Source organism: Ascaphus truei, chromosome 1 (assembly GCF_040206685.1).
Source record: "Ascaphus truei isolate aAscTru1 chromosome 1, aAscTru1.hap1, whole genome shotgun sequence".
Lineage (NCBI taxonomy): Eukaryota > Metazoa > Chordata > Amphibia > Anura > Ascaphidae > Ascaphus > Ascaphus truei.
The window spans coordinates 476,620,516-476,640,563 of NC_134483.1; the positions used below are offsets into that span (position 1 = coordinate 476,620,516).

A 20,048-nucleotide genomic window follows, 5' to 3' on the forward strand; every position below is an offset into this window, starting at 1 on the left:
GCTGAATACTGAAGTACTCATTTACTCTGCACTATCGCAACTGGACTAACATGTGGGGAAAAAGAACAAAGTTCTAGATATCAGTGCTCAAGATCCATGAATCAAAGATGACTATCTATACTATATTTCTAAGTTTGTTATACCGTTTGTTTGTTTGTTTGTTTGTATGTCCGAAGCATCGAAATCTCACAAACGGCACGACGTGGCACAACAAAACTTTTACTGGACATTCTGCTGCGGATTTGTAGGTCAACGCAACTATTTTGAGCTTCCAATATGACTCACCTCCCAAATTATGGACAGTCTAAGTTTCCATCGGGTGTCCTGCAAAAATGTTAGAGCATGAGCGGGGGGCATGGCTACTACGGGAGGGGGCGTGTCCTTGGCTGGATCTGGGCTGTGATTGTGTGTGATGTGAGATGTGCGGGGGAGATGTGCCAGCAGCGCGGGGAGATGTGCCGGAAGATGTGCTAGAAGCAGGAGGTGAGGGGGGGCGGGAAGATGTGCCGGCAGCAGCGCAGGGAAATGTACCAGCAGTGGGGGGGAGGAGAGATGTGCCGGCAGCGAGGGGAGATGCAGCAGCAGCGTGGGGAGATGAAGCCGACAGCAGGGTCGACGGGGAGATGTGCCGGCAGCTAGGGGAGATGTGCCGGCAGCTAGGGGAGATGTGCCGGCAGCTAGGGAAGATGTGCTGGCAGCTCCCCGGACACAAAAGCTAGTAGGTATATAAGTGCTCAAAATATTCAACTTGCTTGATGGACGTAAAAGAAAGACTTAGGCTACGGCCCCGCTGCACGCGCGTCTGCGAGGCAGGCGGTGCGTGCAGCCGAGTCCCCCGGTCTGCAGTGAGCTGCAGGAGGAAAGACAGGGGGAGGGGGGGGGGGACTGGGGCGTGGCCGTGACCCGGCAGGTTCTCGCCCTCATTGGCTGAACTGCCGTGGAGTGTGGCCTAGCGTTCCATCGCGACTCCTGAACTCAATTTTCTTGAGCAGAAGTTTGTCGACGCAGCGTGGCGGCTCCACCCCTCTCAGCAGGCCTGGCCCCATTGTGGGGCGGCTTTTGTCCCTGCAGCGTCCACCACAGCGGAGACCTGGCCTTAGTAAGAATCCATGATTTAGTGTGTAAATAAGCTCAGATGAGTGTGTGTGTGTGTGTGTGTGTGTGTGTGTGTGTGTGTGTGTGTGTGTGTGTGTGTGTGTGTGTGTGTGTGTGTATATATATCCTGTGGTGTATATTAGGACAAACTGTATATGAACAGTCTTGCCCCGTCTATCACCTCTGTAGACAACCTCTCGAGCAACAGACATACATACATACATACATACATACATTCATACATACATTCATACATTCATACATTCATGTCTCTATAGGCATAAGGAAGATGAAGATGTACTCAATCTTAGGCAGTCCAGTCTCAGTGCGCGCATCACGCTGACAGTATGCTTAGAGAAATCCAAATGGGTAAAAAGCTGAGCACAGCATTCACAAAAATATATGGGGCTACAAACCAAAAGTATATATGAATATATATTATTTGTTTTCTATGTGTTTATATGTGTTATATCTGGCTTCAGCTTCCATCCGGTAGGTGTCTGTGATCAACAGATAAATGGAGGCTTGCCTCATTCAGTCTTGTTTGTATCGCGATATTCGCGCCAAAACAGCATTGCATCACCTCCGGCAGGGGGCTGAGCCTAGGTTATATTAATTATTGATTACAATGGCAAAACACTTTGAAAACGCACCAAATGCGTTAGTGACTGACTTGTCTGTCCATGTTGTCATCAGAGTAAATGAAGGGGTTTTAACTTAGCTTTTGGTTTGTAGCCTCATATATTTTTGCGAATGCTGTGCTCCGCTTTTTACCCATTTGGATTTCTCTAAAAACTGGACTAACATTGCTATTTCTACTTAATGCAATTAAGTGAAAAGACTGCACTGTCTACATAAACTTTTTTTTTACAAGATGTGTCCTAAGAGAGGGGGGGGGGGGGGAGGGAGAGAAAGCAAGGGGGAGATTTACTCAAGTACCAAGAAGAGTACTATATTGGCTCTTTTTGAGGGGCAGTTCAAGCTCACAGCCGAAAATAAAAAGAGCATCAACAATTTCAAAGCTTCAGCTACAAAGAACCTTCCAGCAAGTAACCATCTATGGCCATTTTGATTAGGCTTTAACAAATATAATTTCCAGCAAAATGTTGTTTTAGAAAGATAGATATTTTTTTTTAAGGAAACTGTACAGACTAACACCACAGAAATAAGCTATACAAATGACCTTTAGCAAATACAGCTGTAGTGTGACATTGCTCCCCTAGATAACACAATATATCTTTGTATAATGCCAAATATCAGTTTCCATAGGATTCAAGGGCAATTGGCTCAGTACATCACAATATAAAGTTATTCCTACGTATATAAGATCTGTATTTGGATATCCATGTTTTAACTGCTTCTCTCCAAATGCTTGGCAATGTGGTGTAGGCCTCTTGAGCAGACAGAGGTTAATAATTTGCTTCTTGAGATAATCCCATTCTCATGGTATGTGGCAAGGACATCCATCTATACTTTCTTCCCCTAATCTGAAAACGTCCAGTATAAATGTACTAAATTATCTTTATCCCAAAAAGACCCATTATTCTAATACCAGTGGATTTAGAGAAAAAATAAAATAAAACCTTAGTTCCAATCGGCATGATACAAAGCAATTATGGGGATTGTCTTTAGCTCATGAATTTACATTCAGAGTAGGACAATTAAAATCAGTAACAAAATCCTCCAAACATAAAAAAAAATGATTTTTTTTGCAAACAAATTTGTAAACTGCTCTATCACAAAATAGTTAATTGCATAATGATAGAGTATCTCTATACACTTCCAACATATACACATTTTTAGTAGCCAAATGTATGAAACATTACGGCGCTTAAGATTGTGATCAGCAAGACAGGCTGCATGCTTCCAGTTAATTTTTAAAGTCATATTGCCAATCATTAGCAATGACTGTGTCCCCTAGTATGTATGCATGTCTTCATTTATATAGCGCCATTAATGTACATAGCGCTTCACTGCAGTAATACACGTGACATTCATATAAATAACAAATAATATAAATAACACATAAAGGAAAGAAGTGCTTCAGACATAAAAGTAACATTTAGGAAAAGGAGTCCCTGCTCCGAAGAGCTTACAATCTAACTGGTTGGTAGAAAGAACGTAGAGACAGTAGGAGGGCGTTCTGGTAAGTGCGTCTGCAAGGGGCCAAGGTTAATGTATGAGGAGTTATCACCCATGGAGCTACTCATATGCTTCCTTAATCAGGTGTGTTTTGAGGTGGGTCTTAAATTTGGCTATATAGGGAGCTAGTCGGATATTATGGGGAAGGGCATTCCAGAGGTGTTGGGCAGTCAGTAAGAAGGGTTTAAGGCGGGAGAGGGCTTTAAATACAAAAGGGTTAGAGAGAACACATCCTTGAGTAGAAGGCAAGAGACAGGATGGTGTATAGCGAGAAATTAAGGCTGAGATGTTAGGAGGAGCAGAAGAGTTTAACGCTTTAAAAGCGAGGAGGACAATTGAGTGTGTGATACAGGATTTGATAGGAAGCCAGGTGAGGAATTTCAGCAAAGGGGTTGCCGAGACAGATTTTGGAAATAGTAGAGTGATTCTGTTAGCAGCATTTAGGATGGATTGTAGGGGAGACAGGTGAGAGGCAGGAAGGCCAGACAACAGGTTACAGTAGTGTAACCTTTGATGACCACTGTTGAACACAAGATACTTGTTTGGTTTGACCAACTACCAACATGAGGTCGTTAAAGAAAAATAGCAATTAAATATTTATTCAGCAATCCACAGAATACAAAAATGTGAATATCATTGCAAAGAAAAAAAAATGTGACTTTTTTTTTAACTTTAATTTTATTGAAGTTCTCACATGGGGAGGGGGGTACATCAAATCAAAAATAGAAGGGAAGAGATGGGGGGTGGGACATGGATACAGAAGGTGGAATTGGGGGGGGGGGAGAAATACCTTAATTGAAATACATTGCAGAGCCATATACATAACATTGTTAACCACTGAACCAAACATTCATGATGTAAGAACTTGCCCCTTGTCTTCTAGAGCATAAAGGATCTTTCAATTAGGCCCGGGCTCCCATTGAAAGGATACAGGGCTGCCAGACCTTAAGAAATCCCCCACAGGTATCATTTGCTAGCCCCGTTAGTTTTTCCATGTTGCATATAAATCCTAGCCTGTTCTTGATTTTGGGAATGGAGGGAATACCGGCCTGTTTTCAGACCAAGGCCAGTTCGCAATGAGTGGCTGTGGCAATGTGGGTAATTAACCTGTTCTCTTGCCTGGACACAGTGCCCAGGGGTCTGTTTAGCAAAAAGAGCCAAGGATTCATAGTGATGTTGATCTGGAGGAGTCTATGAATCCATGGTCTTACCTTCCTCCACAGGTAGGTCACCAGAGGGCAAGACCATCACGTGTATAAATGAGGCCGGGCCTCCGCATCCCTTGGGGCAAGCCGAGGGTACCCTGGGACAAACCGCGTGATCTTAAAGGGAGTGAGGTACCACTGCATCAACCCCATGTACGCATTTTCCCTAATGGTGGTGGAGATCGAGGACTTGGCCACAGCCAGGAGAATGACATTCCAGTCCTCCTCGTCCAGTTCCTCCCCCAAATCTTATTCCCTTTGGGACATGTATTTAAGTTTTTTATTGGTCATCGGGGGAGAGCCTATCACCAGGCCATACAACAGCGAGATGAGGCCCGGGGTCCCTGTGTCATTTAGGCAGAGCGACTCAAACCTAGTGAGAAGATTGTTCGGTACTGTTTTTATGTAAAAAGATTTAAGTTGTAAAAATTCCTTGTTGGGAATATTTTTGTCCGTCTAAAAATGATAAGTGACATTTATTAATGTATATATATATTTTAAAAAAACAAAAAACTTTAGCACCTTAAAAAGTAGCCCATGCCCCTCCTCCATGATGCCCTTTTTAATTTATTGAAACGTAATGCTTTAGAAGAAGTATTGACTAAAAGAAAGAAACGCAAATAGGATACTGGATATCACAGACACGGAGTAAAAAAAAAGCATGCAAAACGGAGCTAGGGAGAGTGAAGCAGTTGGTAAAAAGGCTGCAGCGAGTATCTGAGACACCACCCATGGAGAGACTGACTGCATCGCACAGATACCTTGTGGACTGCATGAACTGATTAGCTATTTGTGGAGAGCTGAATCATTAAGTGCATTGGGTTACTTTGTTTCTACTACTTCCCAATATACAGGCATACCCCGCTTTAAGTACACTCACTTTAAGTACACTCGCGAGTAAGTACATATTGCCCAATACGCAAACGGCAGCTCACGCATGCGCCTGTCAGCACGTCCTGAACAGCAATACCGGCTCCCTGCCTGTACCGAAGCTGTGCGCAAGCGGGGAGACTATAGAGCCTGTTACAAATGCGTTATTTACATCAGTTATGCACGTATAGGACGATTGCAGTACAGTACATGCATTGATAAGTGGGAAAAAGGTAGTGCTTCACTTTAAGTACATTTTCGCTTTACATGCATGCTCCGGTCCCATTGCGTACGTTAATGCGGGGTATGCCTGTACTACACCAAGAGGCTCTGTTTGCTCTTTGCTTCTATATGGACAGAAAATCTATGAGAAAGAGAATGAGTGTAGGGAGGGGGAGGAGAGAGAGGAGAGCTCTTGCTACAGTCTATGGAGTGGTGCCAGGGGTGGAAAAGGGTAAATGGACAAAAAAAACACCTGCCAAAGCAAGTGGAAAAAGACCCCTATAGTACCAGCACTCACTCTGAGTAAGTGCTGGTACTATAAGGATCTTTTTCCACTTGCTTTGGCAGGTGTTTTTTTCTATAGGGACAGAAAAGAAAAGCACAAACCCTCTCGTGGTGCAGTATATTAAAAATAAGATGTATTAAGTACAATGGTACGGTATGCTTGTACAAGAACAAACAATATAAAAAGCTGTGGGCTTAAAAACCGTAATGGCCAGATTGAAACCATCATCCGCTGCCCTTCACAGTCCAGGTCAACCGGGTAGTAGATCGATAACCGGCAACGTTCTCCCTGGACGGTGGTAGTTGCCCGTGGCAGCCATACAGATTTCCCTCTCTGGACTCAGTCCGCCACTTGGGCTGCTCACATCCCTTGAAGGAAAATCTCCAGTTGCTCACTATAATCGCAGCCTTACAAGGGCTTAACGGGTTTGGTGGTGTGGGTTGCGGGAGGGCAGGTCCTATGTGCACACCAGTCACCCCTTCCCTGGTCAGAGGGTCACCGGGAGCTAAACAGCCGGATATTGTGGAGGGAGGAGAGGAGTTTCGGTCCCGTTCACACTTGCCCGCCAGGCCGAAAGTCGACGGGGGGCTTAACAGCCATGATCGGAGTCGGGTAAGACTGCCGAGCTGCTGCTGGGCGCTATAAACATCGCCGCTGCGGCTGCTCCAGCAGCGCCCCTTTGCAGACTTTTTCTCTTTTTTTTTTAAACTATTCCAAGACGCAGACCAAATACAGATGTGAAAATGGGAAAAAAATGTGCGTCTTAGAATCAAGGAAATATGGTATTAAAAAACATTTAACAGAATTTTACAAATAACTCTAAAAAAAGGGGAACAATATATCACAACAACAAGAGGTTAAGTCTCAATGTACACGAAAAGAGGAGAAAAATGGATACAAATTCAAAAACATGAATTAATGGCAACATAATGTTATTGTAACACTCAAAAATGTATAACAAATGTTGCAATGGTAGCAATATTAGAGTAGGAAATGTTGAACTACACATTATATGGGGCAGACAGGAACTGATTAGAGTCCAGTTTAATGGACAGGCACATGGAGGAAGCAAAACAGTCTATATATGAATGGTGCCGACCTGTAGAACTACACATCAGGGTTCTGTAGAAAGGCATATATGCATAACTCCGATATGGAAAACGTGAAGGCTTGGGGGTCTGTCTATACATCCTAAAGATAGGAATGGACGTGTAGTATTTATTTATAAAATGTTTTACCAGGAAGTAATACATTGAGAGTTACCTCTCGTTTTCAAGTATGTCCTGGGCACAGAGTAAAACAAATAGTACATGGTTACAAATACAGTTACATAAATGAACAAGGTATACATTATATACAAGACATTGTGTGCACAGTTAAAGAAAATATATATTATGGGCGTATGAAACAGTTACAGACCAGATTAAAATGTGAGACAGCCTTAGATTTGAAAGAACTTAAACTGGTGGTGGATGTGAGAGTCTCTGGTAGGTTGTTCCAGTTTTGGGTCCAAAACAACGTCCATGTGTGTAAAGCTATTTATAGACACACTAGCTGAGAGCCCCGGCGTTGCCCGGGATGTTTGTGGTGTGGGTGTGGCATTTGGGTGGGGAGTGGTCCACACGGCCCATGTGTGGTGGTAGTGCTGCTGTGGCTGTGAAGGGGAGGTGGAGGGGGGTGAAGGGGAGGTGGAGGGAGGTGAGGGTGGGTGATGGGTGGTGAAGGGGGGTGAAGGCCGCTCCCTCAGCCGTCCGGCCGCTCCCTCAGCCGTCCGGCCGCTCCCTCAGCCGTCCGGCCGCTCCCTCAGCCGTCCGGCCGCTCCCACGTGGATCTGAGGCGGGAGGCAGCTTGTTGTGGCCGCTCCCCCGCTGTGTCCCGGGCGCTCGCTCCCCCGCTGTGTCCCGGGCGCTCGCTCCCCCGCTGTGTCCCGCTGACTGTAGCTGCGCCGGGGGGGGAGGGGGTGGAGGGGAGGTGAGGGGAAGTGAAGGTCGCTCACTCACCCGTCCGGAAGCTCCCACGTGGATCTGAGGCGGGAGGCAGCGTGTTGTGGCCGCTCCCCCGCTGTGTCCCGGGCACTCGCTCCCCCGCTGACTGTAGTGGCGCCGGGGGTGGGGGGGGGGGATAGGGCTGAAAGCGCAGGAAACAGGGAGACACGGGGAGAGGAGGAGGTGCGCGCGGGTGTGGAGGCTGATGTTCGGGGAGGAAGAGGCAGAGGCTCCGGGACTGGCGGGTATGTGAGCCCCACCCCCCTGGTTATACATGCTGCTAATGTACACCCCCCCCTACTGTGTATGTGTGTGTGTGTCCCTGTGTCCGTGTGTGTGTCCGTGTGTGTGTCCGTGTGTGTGTCCGTGTCCCTGTGTCCGTGTGTGCGTGTGTGTCCATGTCCCTGTGTCCGTGTGTGTGTCCGTGTGTCTCAGTGTGTGTGTCCGTGTCCCTGTGTGTGTGTGTGTCCCTGTGTGTGTGTGTGTGTCCCTGTGTGTCTTTTGGCCCGTCACTCCGCCTCAGGCCAATGAGAGGTGTGCGGGGGCGGGCCAAGGGACCAATGAGATTTCCTCTAGGGACACCGGACATCCAGGCAGGCAGGCAGGCAGGCAGGCAGGCAGGCATACAGTGCTTTCACTAATATAGTATATAAGATTAGACCAGTGTTTTTCAACCAGGGTTCCCGGGAATTCCCCCAGGCATGCCTAAAGGATTCACTGTAATTTTTGGGAAATTGAAAATTGTATCAAATACAGGAGAATTTACAATGTGTCTGATCACAGACACACTGGTAGAGAGGGTTGGGGGTTCCTCAGAATTTATCTTTGGGTTCCTTAAAAAAAAAAAAAAAGGGTATAAGACACATAAAATCCCAGTGGTTCGATTACGAGAAGCAGCACAGCAGGCAAGGAATATCACAAGGGGGCAATGAAACTGCAAATATCTCGGGAATTACCAACTATTATAGAAGTGATACAATGTCAATATCTTCATTGATTCCAGGTGGAATGGTGGTCTTAAGCCTATATATCCAATAACTCTTGTTTCGATAGATCCCTCTCACCACCTTTTCCATTAATAGGAACAACATCATTCCCCTTATATTTCATTAGGGTAGGGTGGGTCTGTGATGTGTTTTTAAGTGTCTCGAAACACTATGTTTGTCAAACCCTGATCTTCATCCCATGCTCTAGTATCCTTCTCCTAAATTTTCTTTTGGTTCCTCCTATATGTGCCAAACCACAGGGGCAATCTAGGTAATAAACCGCATGGGTAGTAGTGCATGTAATGCACAGCTTGTTCTTAAACACCTCATGCGATCCTTTAGTAGAGACATTCTTCCTATCAGTGAAGCATCCTACAGGCCAAACAACTACTATAGGTGAAATTACCCTTAGGCCTCTCTGGTAACCAGGTCTAACTGGGGATCTTATTCAATGGTATACTAATATCATTTTGAGCTAGTAAACGTTTAAAGTTTGACTTCTCAAGATGGCCTTAGGTCTAGATAAAACAGCCCCTAATACAGGGTCATTTTCAAGTATTCCCCAATGCTTATGAATGATACTTTTAATCTGTGTCCCAAGGGAGTTATAGTTAGTTATAAAAGGGATGGAGATAGTGTCATTAATTTATATATTTCCCTGCAAAGTTTCCGTATTGTTCTCCATATTATCCGTATTCAATATAGGAACTTCTACATTGGCTCTCGTTATTGTAGTTTTCCTTCTCTGGATTAATAATTCTATTGCACTTTATTAGTATTTTCACTATATCACACATTGATATTCCTATTTGTATGATATAGATATCACTTGGTATACACTTTTTGTGCGCGCTCTCATTTTGTGTTTTTCCTTCTTTGCTCTATACTTGTAATTGCCAGTGTGAAAACAGACTTTCAAAGAGTTGAGCCTTGAACGGAAAAAGCCCCTAAACCCCCCCCCCCCCCCCCCCCTAAAAAAAAAAAAAGCAGCAAAAGAATCTGAAGGCACCTATAAACACCCCGGTAAACCACCACAGCTCTCAACGTTCATCCGGGACCTCCAAGACCCCTCCATGACCGACCACTGATTGCGGATTGAGGATGCCGCACACAGCAGTCACCGCCACTCTGCGAAAATCAGCAGCAGGGAACAACTTCTGAATTGGCGAAATCCGCAGACAAGATGGGGGGCGGAGGGGTAGGGGCGGAAACATATATATTTACCACGGACCACCGCAGCCCTTACCAACACCTTGAATACATACATTCCCACTTATTGAGCCTCCTTGAAGCTGGCTGCAGGTCTCAAAAACCACCAGTAACTCCTTGGTAGCAACGTCGTGTATGAAGTGTACTACAAGCTTTGGTGATCAGGCACGACAGGCATCCACCCTCCACAGACACTAACAGCATGTTGGTAAGTCGCGACACACACACAGTCATGATAATGTCATGAGATATTAGGTATTTTAATCCCTGCGGTGCTTAAGGGGTTAATGAGCTACAGTATGAAGTTGAAAATACAAAATTTGGGGTCTGGCTTGTCATGAATCTGTGGGATCTTCAAAGAGGCTTGATTGAAGTTGGGTGCGAAAAGTACAGAGGTATTATGGCAGAGGTGCGCAAGACTTTTCTGGGGGGCCCAGCGTTTACAAAAGGCACTGTGCCAAGAGTGCGAGGCCTCTGTAAACTTACCCAGCTTCAACCAAGCGTCTATGGCAACTGATGCCCGTTGCCATGGTGACGTGGCGTCAAAAGACGCCAGGGTCACGTGACGTCACCCCGCAGCATCATTTAACGCAATATTAGAGGTGAGCGGGGCACGAACGAGGGGGAGAGCATGCAGTGGGGGTGCAGCGCAGTAAGTTTGCGCACTCCTGTTTTATGGTATGTTATCACCTTTTGCAGACCTAGTAGTACAAACTGATATAGTCTCAAGATAAGTGCAGTTGTCTTGCCAAACGTGGGAAAAAAATATGGCCCGTGACAAATTTCTATAAACATGGTCTGTTTAGAGCGAGCTTCAAAGCATTCTGTGGATGGGTTTTATGGATGGCCATGGGGCGTATCTAATGTATCAAACTAAGAGTGACTTTATTAAAAATGAGAATATCCTGTGATGTCCTCGACTAGATATGCTAAAAATGACGTGTGTATCCGTGGAACTGAGTGGCACATGATGATTACAGACACGTCAGGTCTAGCAGGTACTAATACAGATATCCCTGTGCCACTTGAATTTAGGATTAAGATGGTCATATTTAGTCTTGCCGCGTCCGCATTGCGGGCCTGAATGTACTGATGTGTCTCGTGTGCAAGTATTATTGAAGTGATGTTATAAGTGCAGTTATATAATGAGGCACAATTCAAACTTCGTTGGTAAGAGTTTTGTTTCCTCTGTTGTAAAACCGTCAATCTTACAGCTGATTTACGACAGGGGGTGGATTTATGTGGTTTACATGGGAAGTCTGAGCAAAGATTATAATAATCAGATGTCTACAGAGGTGTATCTGGGACCAGATATGGTATCTCATCATCTCTTATCAGTGACCGCTCTGCGAGAAAAACATATGTCGTAGGGTGATGTATAACGTTTTCTTTTGTGTTTTATCCTTGTATTTCAACATGCTGTTCTGCATTCATTTGTAACTATGTTTCTTGTAAACTTTTTTTCTGTAACCCAAGGGGGGGGGGGGAGGGAATGTACATACATAAGTAATGCTTTGGGCTCTGAATGAACTATTGCACGCTCTGGGGAGAGTATTAATGTTTTCGGACACATTTTGCTACCACTGATTTGTGAAAGTGCAAAGTTTTTCTATAACAAACAGGGACCTGGGGCCCTCGCAAATATTAATTTGACATCTTTGGTTTGCATAACTACCTTAGGTGGTGGCAGTGGATAGATATGATTTGCAATTGAGTAGAGGTTAATATTAACTCACAGGAGGTACCTTGCGCAGGCGAAAGGGGAGTTGGCTAGAGTAGCCATGTGTATTAACCCTGATTGCATATCTAAGTCACGTGCTCACTTGTGTGCTGTTCGTGGCGGTGGTATATTGGGACGGATTCAAGATAGATATAACTCATTTGAGGGACATTTGCGAAGGTGAAGAGTGGAGCAGCTTGTGGTTTGTGTATTAACCCTTGTCCTGTAGAGGAGATATTGTCCATTTGACAGACCTCTACAGAGGTGAAAAGTGGGAGCGCTTGCAGGCACGAGTATTAACCCTTGTCCGGTATGCAGGTGGCGGGCTCACAAGGTTCCGTACGTGACAAAATGGTGACATAGCGGTGGGATAACAATTTGTATTAATATCAGAGCTTTTTAGTGGTTTGCGTTTATGCCTGCGAGACAAACGAAACATTAAAAAGTTATTTTTAGTAAAGTGTAATGAATATGGCTGCTTTATACCAACGCCAGATAAGAGAGACACTGGTGGCTCTGTGTGAGGAGAGTGATCTCCAAGGTCTGGGTAAAGATAAAGAAGAGCTCACAAAAGTCTTGCTGGAAGATGACAGAGCGCAAGATGCTACACCGGGCCAGGATGACCACAGCAGTGGAACAGTGTGGCTTAGCCCTGGAAATCACCCACAAGTGCCTGGGACCAGTAGATGATGCAATGCTGTTGCAGCTCATCACCCAGTCCCAAGAGCGTGAGGCTGAGAGAGAAAAAACAGCTTCAGAACACATCGTAGTGAGATGTGCTGCAGAAAGAGAAAGGCAAGCTGCTGCAGAAGCGAGAGATGCTGCAGGCCCACGGCAACAGCTGAAACGTGCCAAGCTCCAGAAGGAATTGCCAGAACCAAGCAGCAGAGGTCTCATCTCTTCAAAACCCAGGATGGAGCATTTGCCAACATGGAAGGGGGGTAAATTTGAGGAAACCCCCCAACCTCCTCTTGTTACACCAACTGAGGCTTTCTTTGGGAGGGTGGTTTGCACACCGAGACAGGGGGGTACCAGTCTGTGTTTTGCCTGCCAACAGCTGGAGCACATCAGCACCAACTTCCCAGAAAGGAAGAGGACTGCAACTGCCTCTGGAGGGGATCGCCCCTCAGGAGTTCGCTTAGGTGCCCGTGTGGTACCTGGGCAAAAAAACAACGATGCCTACCTTCAGCCAGTCCTGGTGGGTCAGAAACTCACCCAAGGACTGAGAGACTCTGGTGCTACACTTACCCTGGTGCAGCCTGGGGAAATCATTCCTGGAAGGACGTATATGGGGGTGGTAGGAGGGGGCCACTATGTTGTCAGTGGCAAAGGTATACTTGAATGGGGACACTAGGCAGGGCGTGTGGGAGGTAGGCGTAATTTATGTTATTCCTGCTAATGTGTTACTAGGTAATGATCTTGGAAAGATCGTTACCCAATATGAGACCGCGGTGACCCAACAAACTCAGGAACCCACGGAACAATTCCAGCTACTGGGGCCGGGGAAGGGTGACTGACAGGAGTTGTACCGGAGTGGGGGGCAAAGATAGTCTCACAAGTACAGCTTGCCATCACAGAAGACCTCAGGAGGGTGTCCAACGGGGACTATGCCAAAGGGGGGGCAGAGACAGCTTCCCATTACAGCCTGTCATCCCTACGGACCAAGAGGAAATGCTAAAGGCGTTATTCGTGTGAGTGCGGGACTGGCATGTAAATCAGCCCCTTCACACATTTTATGAAGGGAGGTGTCATGAGATTAGGTATTTTAATCCCTCTGGTTCTTAAGGTGTTAATGAGCTACAGTTCGAAGTTGAAAATAATGCGACAAGTACAAAGAGGTTTTATGGTGTTTTATCACCTTTTGCAGACCTAGTGGTACAAACTGATATAGTTTTAAAATAAAGGTGGTTGCCTTGCCAGACGTGGGAATAAAATATGGCCCCTGTGACAAGTTCCTATAAACATGGTCTGTTTAGAGCTTGCTTCAATGTATTCTGTGGAGGGGTTTTATGGATGGCTATGGAGTAACTATTAAAAATGAGAATATGAGAAGATGAAGGTTTTCAAAGTAGGAAAAAATATAAGAACTGTAATAACAGCAACTAACAGAGTCAATATACACAAATTAAAGAACAAAGTCATCATATCGGTAGATGCCGAAAAGGCTTTTAACAATGTACACTGGGAACTGCTACTCGAAACATTAGACAGATTGGTATTCCAGGGACAGTTTAATGATATGCTAAAGCCAATGTAAGCCCAAAGGCCAAGATAATAGCATCAGGCTAGCTATAAGAAGAATTTGAACTATTTAGGAGGTACGCATCAAGGGTGTCCCCGCTCACCGCTCTTATTCAATTTGGCAATTGAACAACTGGCACAATACCTTTGTCATATGAAAGAATTCAGGGGAATAGGGATTGAGTCAGTGGAATTGAAACTAGTAATGTTAGCAGACGTTATATTCATGTTTTTTTCGCAACCTGATAAAATGTTTACCGGCATACTAAAAACAAAAAAAAAATCGAGAAATTTGGATCGTTTGCGGGGTTCAAAATAAACTTGAACAAAGTAGGACTAATGTACATAGCCAAACCAGAAAATACAGTAACAAAGAATATACTGTATCTACAGTATACCAATCACAACTAAACCCCCTGGATACCTAGAAACAATATTCACGTCAGAATTGGGAAAACTAGATTATAATTCATTTCAGACCCATTAGAAAAAAAGATTGTAGATGAATTAAAAAAGTGGATGGATCTTCCATTGTCCCTATTTGGCAGAGGATATGTGGTAAAGATGATGTAATTTGCCAGATGTAAGCCTCATGCAGACCCTGCCAGTTCTGATGCAACACAAAGATGTAAAAGAACATAGCCATGACAACATTTCTATGGAAGTAACAAACATAATTTTACCTGTGCTATTCTGCTTTTTTTTTTTATCTAAAGATTTGGGTGGGATCAACCTACCGGCATACAAAAAAAATTACAATCTCACATGTCTTCTTAGGCATGTAGGAGATTGGATCTTGGGGAAAAAATGATTACTCATCCAATATGTTAAGTAAACAATTGGTAAAACCACTATCTTTAAGAGATCTTGCATAAGAAATTAGGTGAAATTCCACTGCACATAAAACACACAGTGATGGTAAAAAAAGACACCATAATTGCCTGGAGGGAAACAAGGAAAAAATTGGGGTTAGTCAATGCTGTATCAAGATATTTGCCTCTCCAGGAAAACTCAAAATGTATTCCAGGAAAAGAGCAAAGATCTTTTAAAATCTGGGTGACAAAAGTGATAGATTATTCAGACAATTTGATATAGGGAAAGCAAGCGTTCATTCCCTTCAAGGAGCGAAGCATGAAAAAAAGAGAGAGTTGAGGGGGGGGGGGGGGTGGAAAGAATAACAAACACTTAAAAAAAAAATGCATATTACAAAATAACAGCTTCGATTACTATTTTGACCATGCAAGAAAACAGATGCAATATATTGAAATTGTCCAATCTAGTGAGAGGAGCTGACCGGAGGCAATGACTACAAAATACACCAATATCATGGCAAAGAGACTTTACAGAAATATATGATATAGATTAACTCCAAGTTGGTCTATTAAGGATATATAAACTAAGGCCGCGTCCATGCTGAGTACAACCGCTGTTGGCCAAAGAGTTAAACTAAAAGACCATTTTAAATATATATATATATATATATATAACATAAATGAAGCAGTCAGCACTCTAATGTAAAGCAAAAGGCAGTTGCTAGTCCCATAGGAATCCACAAATCATACGAACCAGCCCAAAGACCAGTAAGGAGACAGCAACCAGCGAGGTGTAATCCAAAATAATCTGTATTGAAATGAACAGATACACGAAAGCCAACGTTTCGGTCTCTCAGGGAGACCTTCCTCAGGGCCGTGCAAAAGGCCCTGAGGAAGGTGTCCCTGAGAGACCGAAACGTTGGCTTTCGTGTATCTGTTCATTTCAATACAGATTATTTTGGATTACACCTCGCTGGTTGCTGTCTCCTTACTGGTCTTTGGGCTGGTTCGTATGAGATATATATATATATATATATATATATATATAGATATATATATATATATATATATATATATATATATATATAGATACATACATACATACATACATACATACACACACACACAACTGTATGCTCATCTGCATCTCTTAGGCAGGTCTGCAACCCCGCCTTTCCCCATTATCACCCAGCACACAGCACTTCCACTGCAGCAAGGGATTCTGGGAAATGACATGCAAAAAAAAACAAAAAAAATAAATATATATATATATATATATATAAATATATATATATATATATATATATATATATATATATATATATATATATATATATATATAAATATATAAGGAATCCATATTAAATATGTTTTTTGAAGCAAAAAGTGGCACTGAGTGCTCATTTGCATGTCATTTCCCAGAATCCCTTGCTGCAGTGGAAGTGCTGTATGCTTGGTGATAATGGTGAAAGGTGGGGTTGCAGACCTGCAGATGAGCATACAGTTATATATATATATATATATATATATATATATATATATATATATAACCACAAACTTCAGGAAACTGGCTTCACCAAGGAGTATGTGTGTATGTATATGTGTGTGTGTGTGTGTGTATATATATGTGTATATATATATATGTGTGTGTGTGTGTGTGTGTGTATATATATGTATATATGTGTGTGTGTGTGTGTGTGTATATATATGTGTATATATATATATGTGTGTGTGTGTGTATATATATGTATATATGTATATATGTGTGTGTGTGTGTGTGGTGTGTGGTGTGTGGTGTGTGGTGTGTGGTGTGTGGTGTGTGGTGTGTGGTGTGTGGTGTGTGGTGTGTGGTGTGTGGTGTGTGGTGTGTGGTGTGTGGTGTGTGGTGTGTGGTGTGTGGTGTGTGGTGTGTGGTGTGTGGTGTGTGGTGTGTGTGTGTGTGTGTGTGTGTATATATGTATACAAAATATATATATATATATATGTGTGTATATGTATGTGTGTATATATGTATATGTATACACACACACACACACACACACACACACAATATACACACACACACTACCGTGTATTAGTGTCTTTGGATGTAGCACTGAGCTCTGTCTGTGTTTCATGTTCTGTGTCTGGTTTAAAATATATATTGCCATGCTCAGTAGCACTCTGACACACATACATACATACATACATACATGTTGTGGTTACTTTGGGGGTTCAATATGAGCTTATAGGGGTCCTGTATGTTTTACAACTGCCGTTCCTCAATGAGGACAGCCATAGTGCACGCGATGGCGCGCCCAATTGTTCACGCAACAAAATAATGTTATTGTCTCGCGGCAGCCGGTTCACGCGAACGGTTCGCTCCAATGAGGGCGAACCAGCTCCATGATGTCATCTGTCACGCTTCCGACATGCCTCCCCGTCACGTGGATCTGTAGTTCACAGATCGCTCTATCGCGCGCCAGCACCATAGACTTGCCCCAATGCTAGCAGAGCCATAGAGAAAAGTCCAATTCAAAATAACACAGAGGGCATATGCTGCATTCAACAAGAACCTTCATCCATTAATGGGAGCTACTAACCAATGCCCCAAGTGCATTGCTTGTGGTCATGCAGATTCATCGAAAATTGTGGGAGGACACTATAGACTATGTAGCAAAAACACTCCAAGTCACAAAACATAAGAACCCAATGGTGTTATTTGCCAACATAGATTTATGGCTAGATGAGGAAGTTGACAAACAAAGCAGTAAAAGCCTCTGAAATGGTGCTGCTAGCAGACACAAAAGCAATTATGCTGCAGTGGGTATCTCCATCACCTCCAACATTAGACATAGTAATATCATATTTATTCAAACTGAAGAGCATGGATAAAATAGAGACGAGCTTCCAAAAGGAGGTTAAAAAAATAAAAAATAAAAAAATAGAAGGGGCGGATGGGGGGGGGGGGGGGAAGAGGGTGCGACTTTCTGATCTTATATTTGCAAGAAACCAAATTGTTTTCATGCACAAAGTTCCAGTGTATAAAATACTTGCAGAACTCTTGTATAACTTTTCAAGATGGCGCAGAGGTAAGCGTTCCTCAGAGACAGACTTGTTCTTTGCCCGGGAGTGGAGCCGGGCTCCGTCCCAGGCAACTTGAATCCATAGAAAGACTCAAAGTCTTTGGGGTGCAGACAAATAAAATGCATCTGTTCCCGCTCCATGGAGCGGATGGGTCTGTGCTGCTAGATACTGCACTGGTCACAAGAACTAACACCCGGACACACGCATTTCACCACTGCTTATCAGGGCGCATGACTATACAGGTTCTGCCTCTGTTATATAGTCGTCAAGTATGACATCTCCAATAGACATTCAAAATACAGAAAGAGAACAATAAAAATAGCTTAAAACAATCATATATACGTTTAAAAAAAATAGTTCATTAAGATCTTTAGGTTGAACACAATCGAATAAAAAAATCCAACGACTTTTTTTGTGTCAAGCAGGTGCCAACTCGAAATCCCATATTAACTTTAGCAACTCCAACACAGATGAACCCCTTCAGTGATGCTTGATGAACATGAAAAAATAAAAATAAAGTTGTACCACACGGGTAAGTTTTCTAAACAGATTCACTTCTCTGGATGCATTAATGATGCCATTAGCATGTTCCAAAAAGTCTCCTATCAAGTTCTCGTGCTGTCACCTAAGATCTAAGGCCACATGGGCATATCAGACAGTACACCATTACTTTGGTTTTGTCTATGTAATCACACAGGTGTCTCGAGTCTCAAACATTTTTTGTGGTTGACAAAGAGGCAAGCTTCACAACCTCCACATCAATATGAGCCTGTGATAACAGAAAATCTATGACTTTTGCTTTGAAAGTAGCAGCTATAGGTGAGAAGATCGAATAACTTGTTAGATCTTGGATCTGTACCCAGAACAGGGTCAAGACAAGCCTAGCCAGTGCTTTTGTAGAACTGAGCGAAGTAAATTGGACTCCAAAGTAGAACATAAGATGATTCTGGAATCTCTGCACCCATGTCTGCCTCCAGAGACAAGTCTTTTTTAGGACATTGAAAGACATTTGGCCCACAGGGAACTAGAATATCGAGAAGAGACGCCCCAAGAAAGACATACAAGACATGGGAAGTAATCTAAGATCACAGAAATAGAGAATGACGAGGACACCAACTGAGGTCCGGGAAATAACTACTGGATTGGAGTTGCCAGCATTGGAAGCAGATTGACAAATTCTTCATTTGTCTTCACATTTTGACAGAACCACAGGTTTTGGTTCTAAATAAGGGGCTTACCTTTTCTCCGGCAAAGCATTTAAACTATTTTGAGTGGGTTAAAGATTTGAATCTTTTCTATTGGAAACTCATTACATACATTTTTTCCATGATGAAGAAAATACTTCAAGAATTAGGAAAAGGAAAACGTACATGTTTTAGAACAGGGGTGGGGAACCTTTTTTCTGCCAAGGGCCATTTGGATATTTATAACATCGTTCGCGGGCCATACAGACACAGACAGGCAGGCACACGGCAGGCACACTGCAGGCATGTAGGCACACAGAACCCCGCCCCCCTACATCTGGTAGTTGCTGCTGCTGGGGGGGGATCGTGTAGGGCGGATACTGGGGTAAGTGCGGGGGGAACTGCTGGAGAAGCATGGGGGAAGTGCGGGGAATGCTGCGGGGGAAGTGCGGTGGCTGCTGGGGGATTGCTGGGGCTAGTACGGTGGCTGCTGTGGATCGTGTAGGGCTGGCGGCGCCCCACACCACCTCCTCCCGATCGGGCGTGCAGCGGCCATTTTTTTTTAAATTAGCGCGACCCCAGTTATAGCAATTGCCTTAGCAGGGCCACACCAAATGATTTCGAGGGCCGTATGGCCTGACGTTCCCCACCCCTGTTTTAGAAGAATTACTACAGGAGAATTTGACTGCAGAGATAGTTCAGGACAAAAGTAAGATATTTAGACCCTGCAATTTACTCTGTCAATAGTTATATGCTCACAAATTCATACTTTATTAGTTTTACACACAACATTAAACATAAGATACATATATACATATGATTTCTCATTTGTCCCACTTAGAAAATCTGGCATTGAAGAAGATATATAGCAGTGGGATGATGTTCTTAAAAATTCTGGTACAAGCGGTAATACTAGTTATTTGGTCTAAAGATCACGTATGATAGGGATACCAAGGCTAACCTTTTGGACCTTCCAATTAATAAAAATATGGATGGTACACTTAGAGTTATTTCGCAAGCCACTG

At 43.7% G+C, this 20,048-nt stretch overlaps 1 protein-coding gene across 1 annotated transcript in view; it reads right to left on the reverse strand.

Annotated features, from left to right (window-relative positions):
• The window catches only part of UBE2K (ubiquitin conjugating enzyme E2 K), a 53,125-nt gene that overhangs the window by 25,242 nt on the left and 7,835 nt on the right, over positions 1-20,048 (reverse strand). The gene's annotated exons all lie outside the window — the stretch shown is intronic.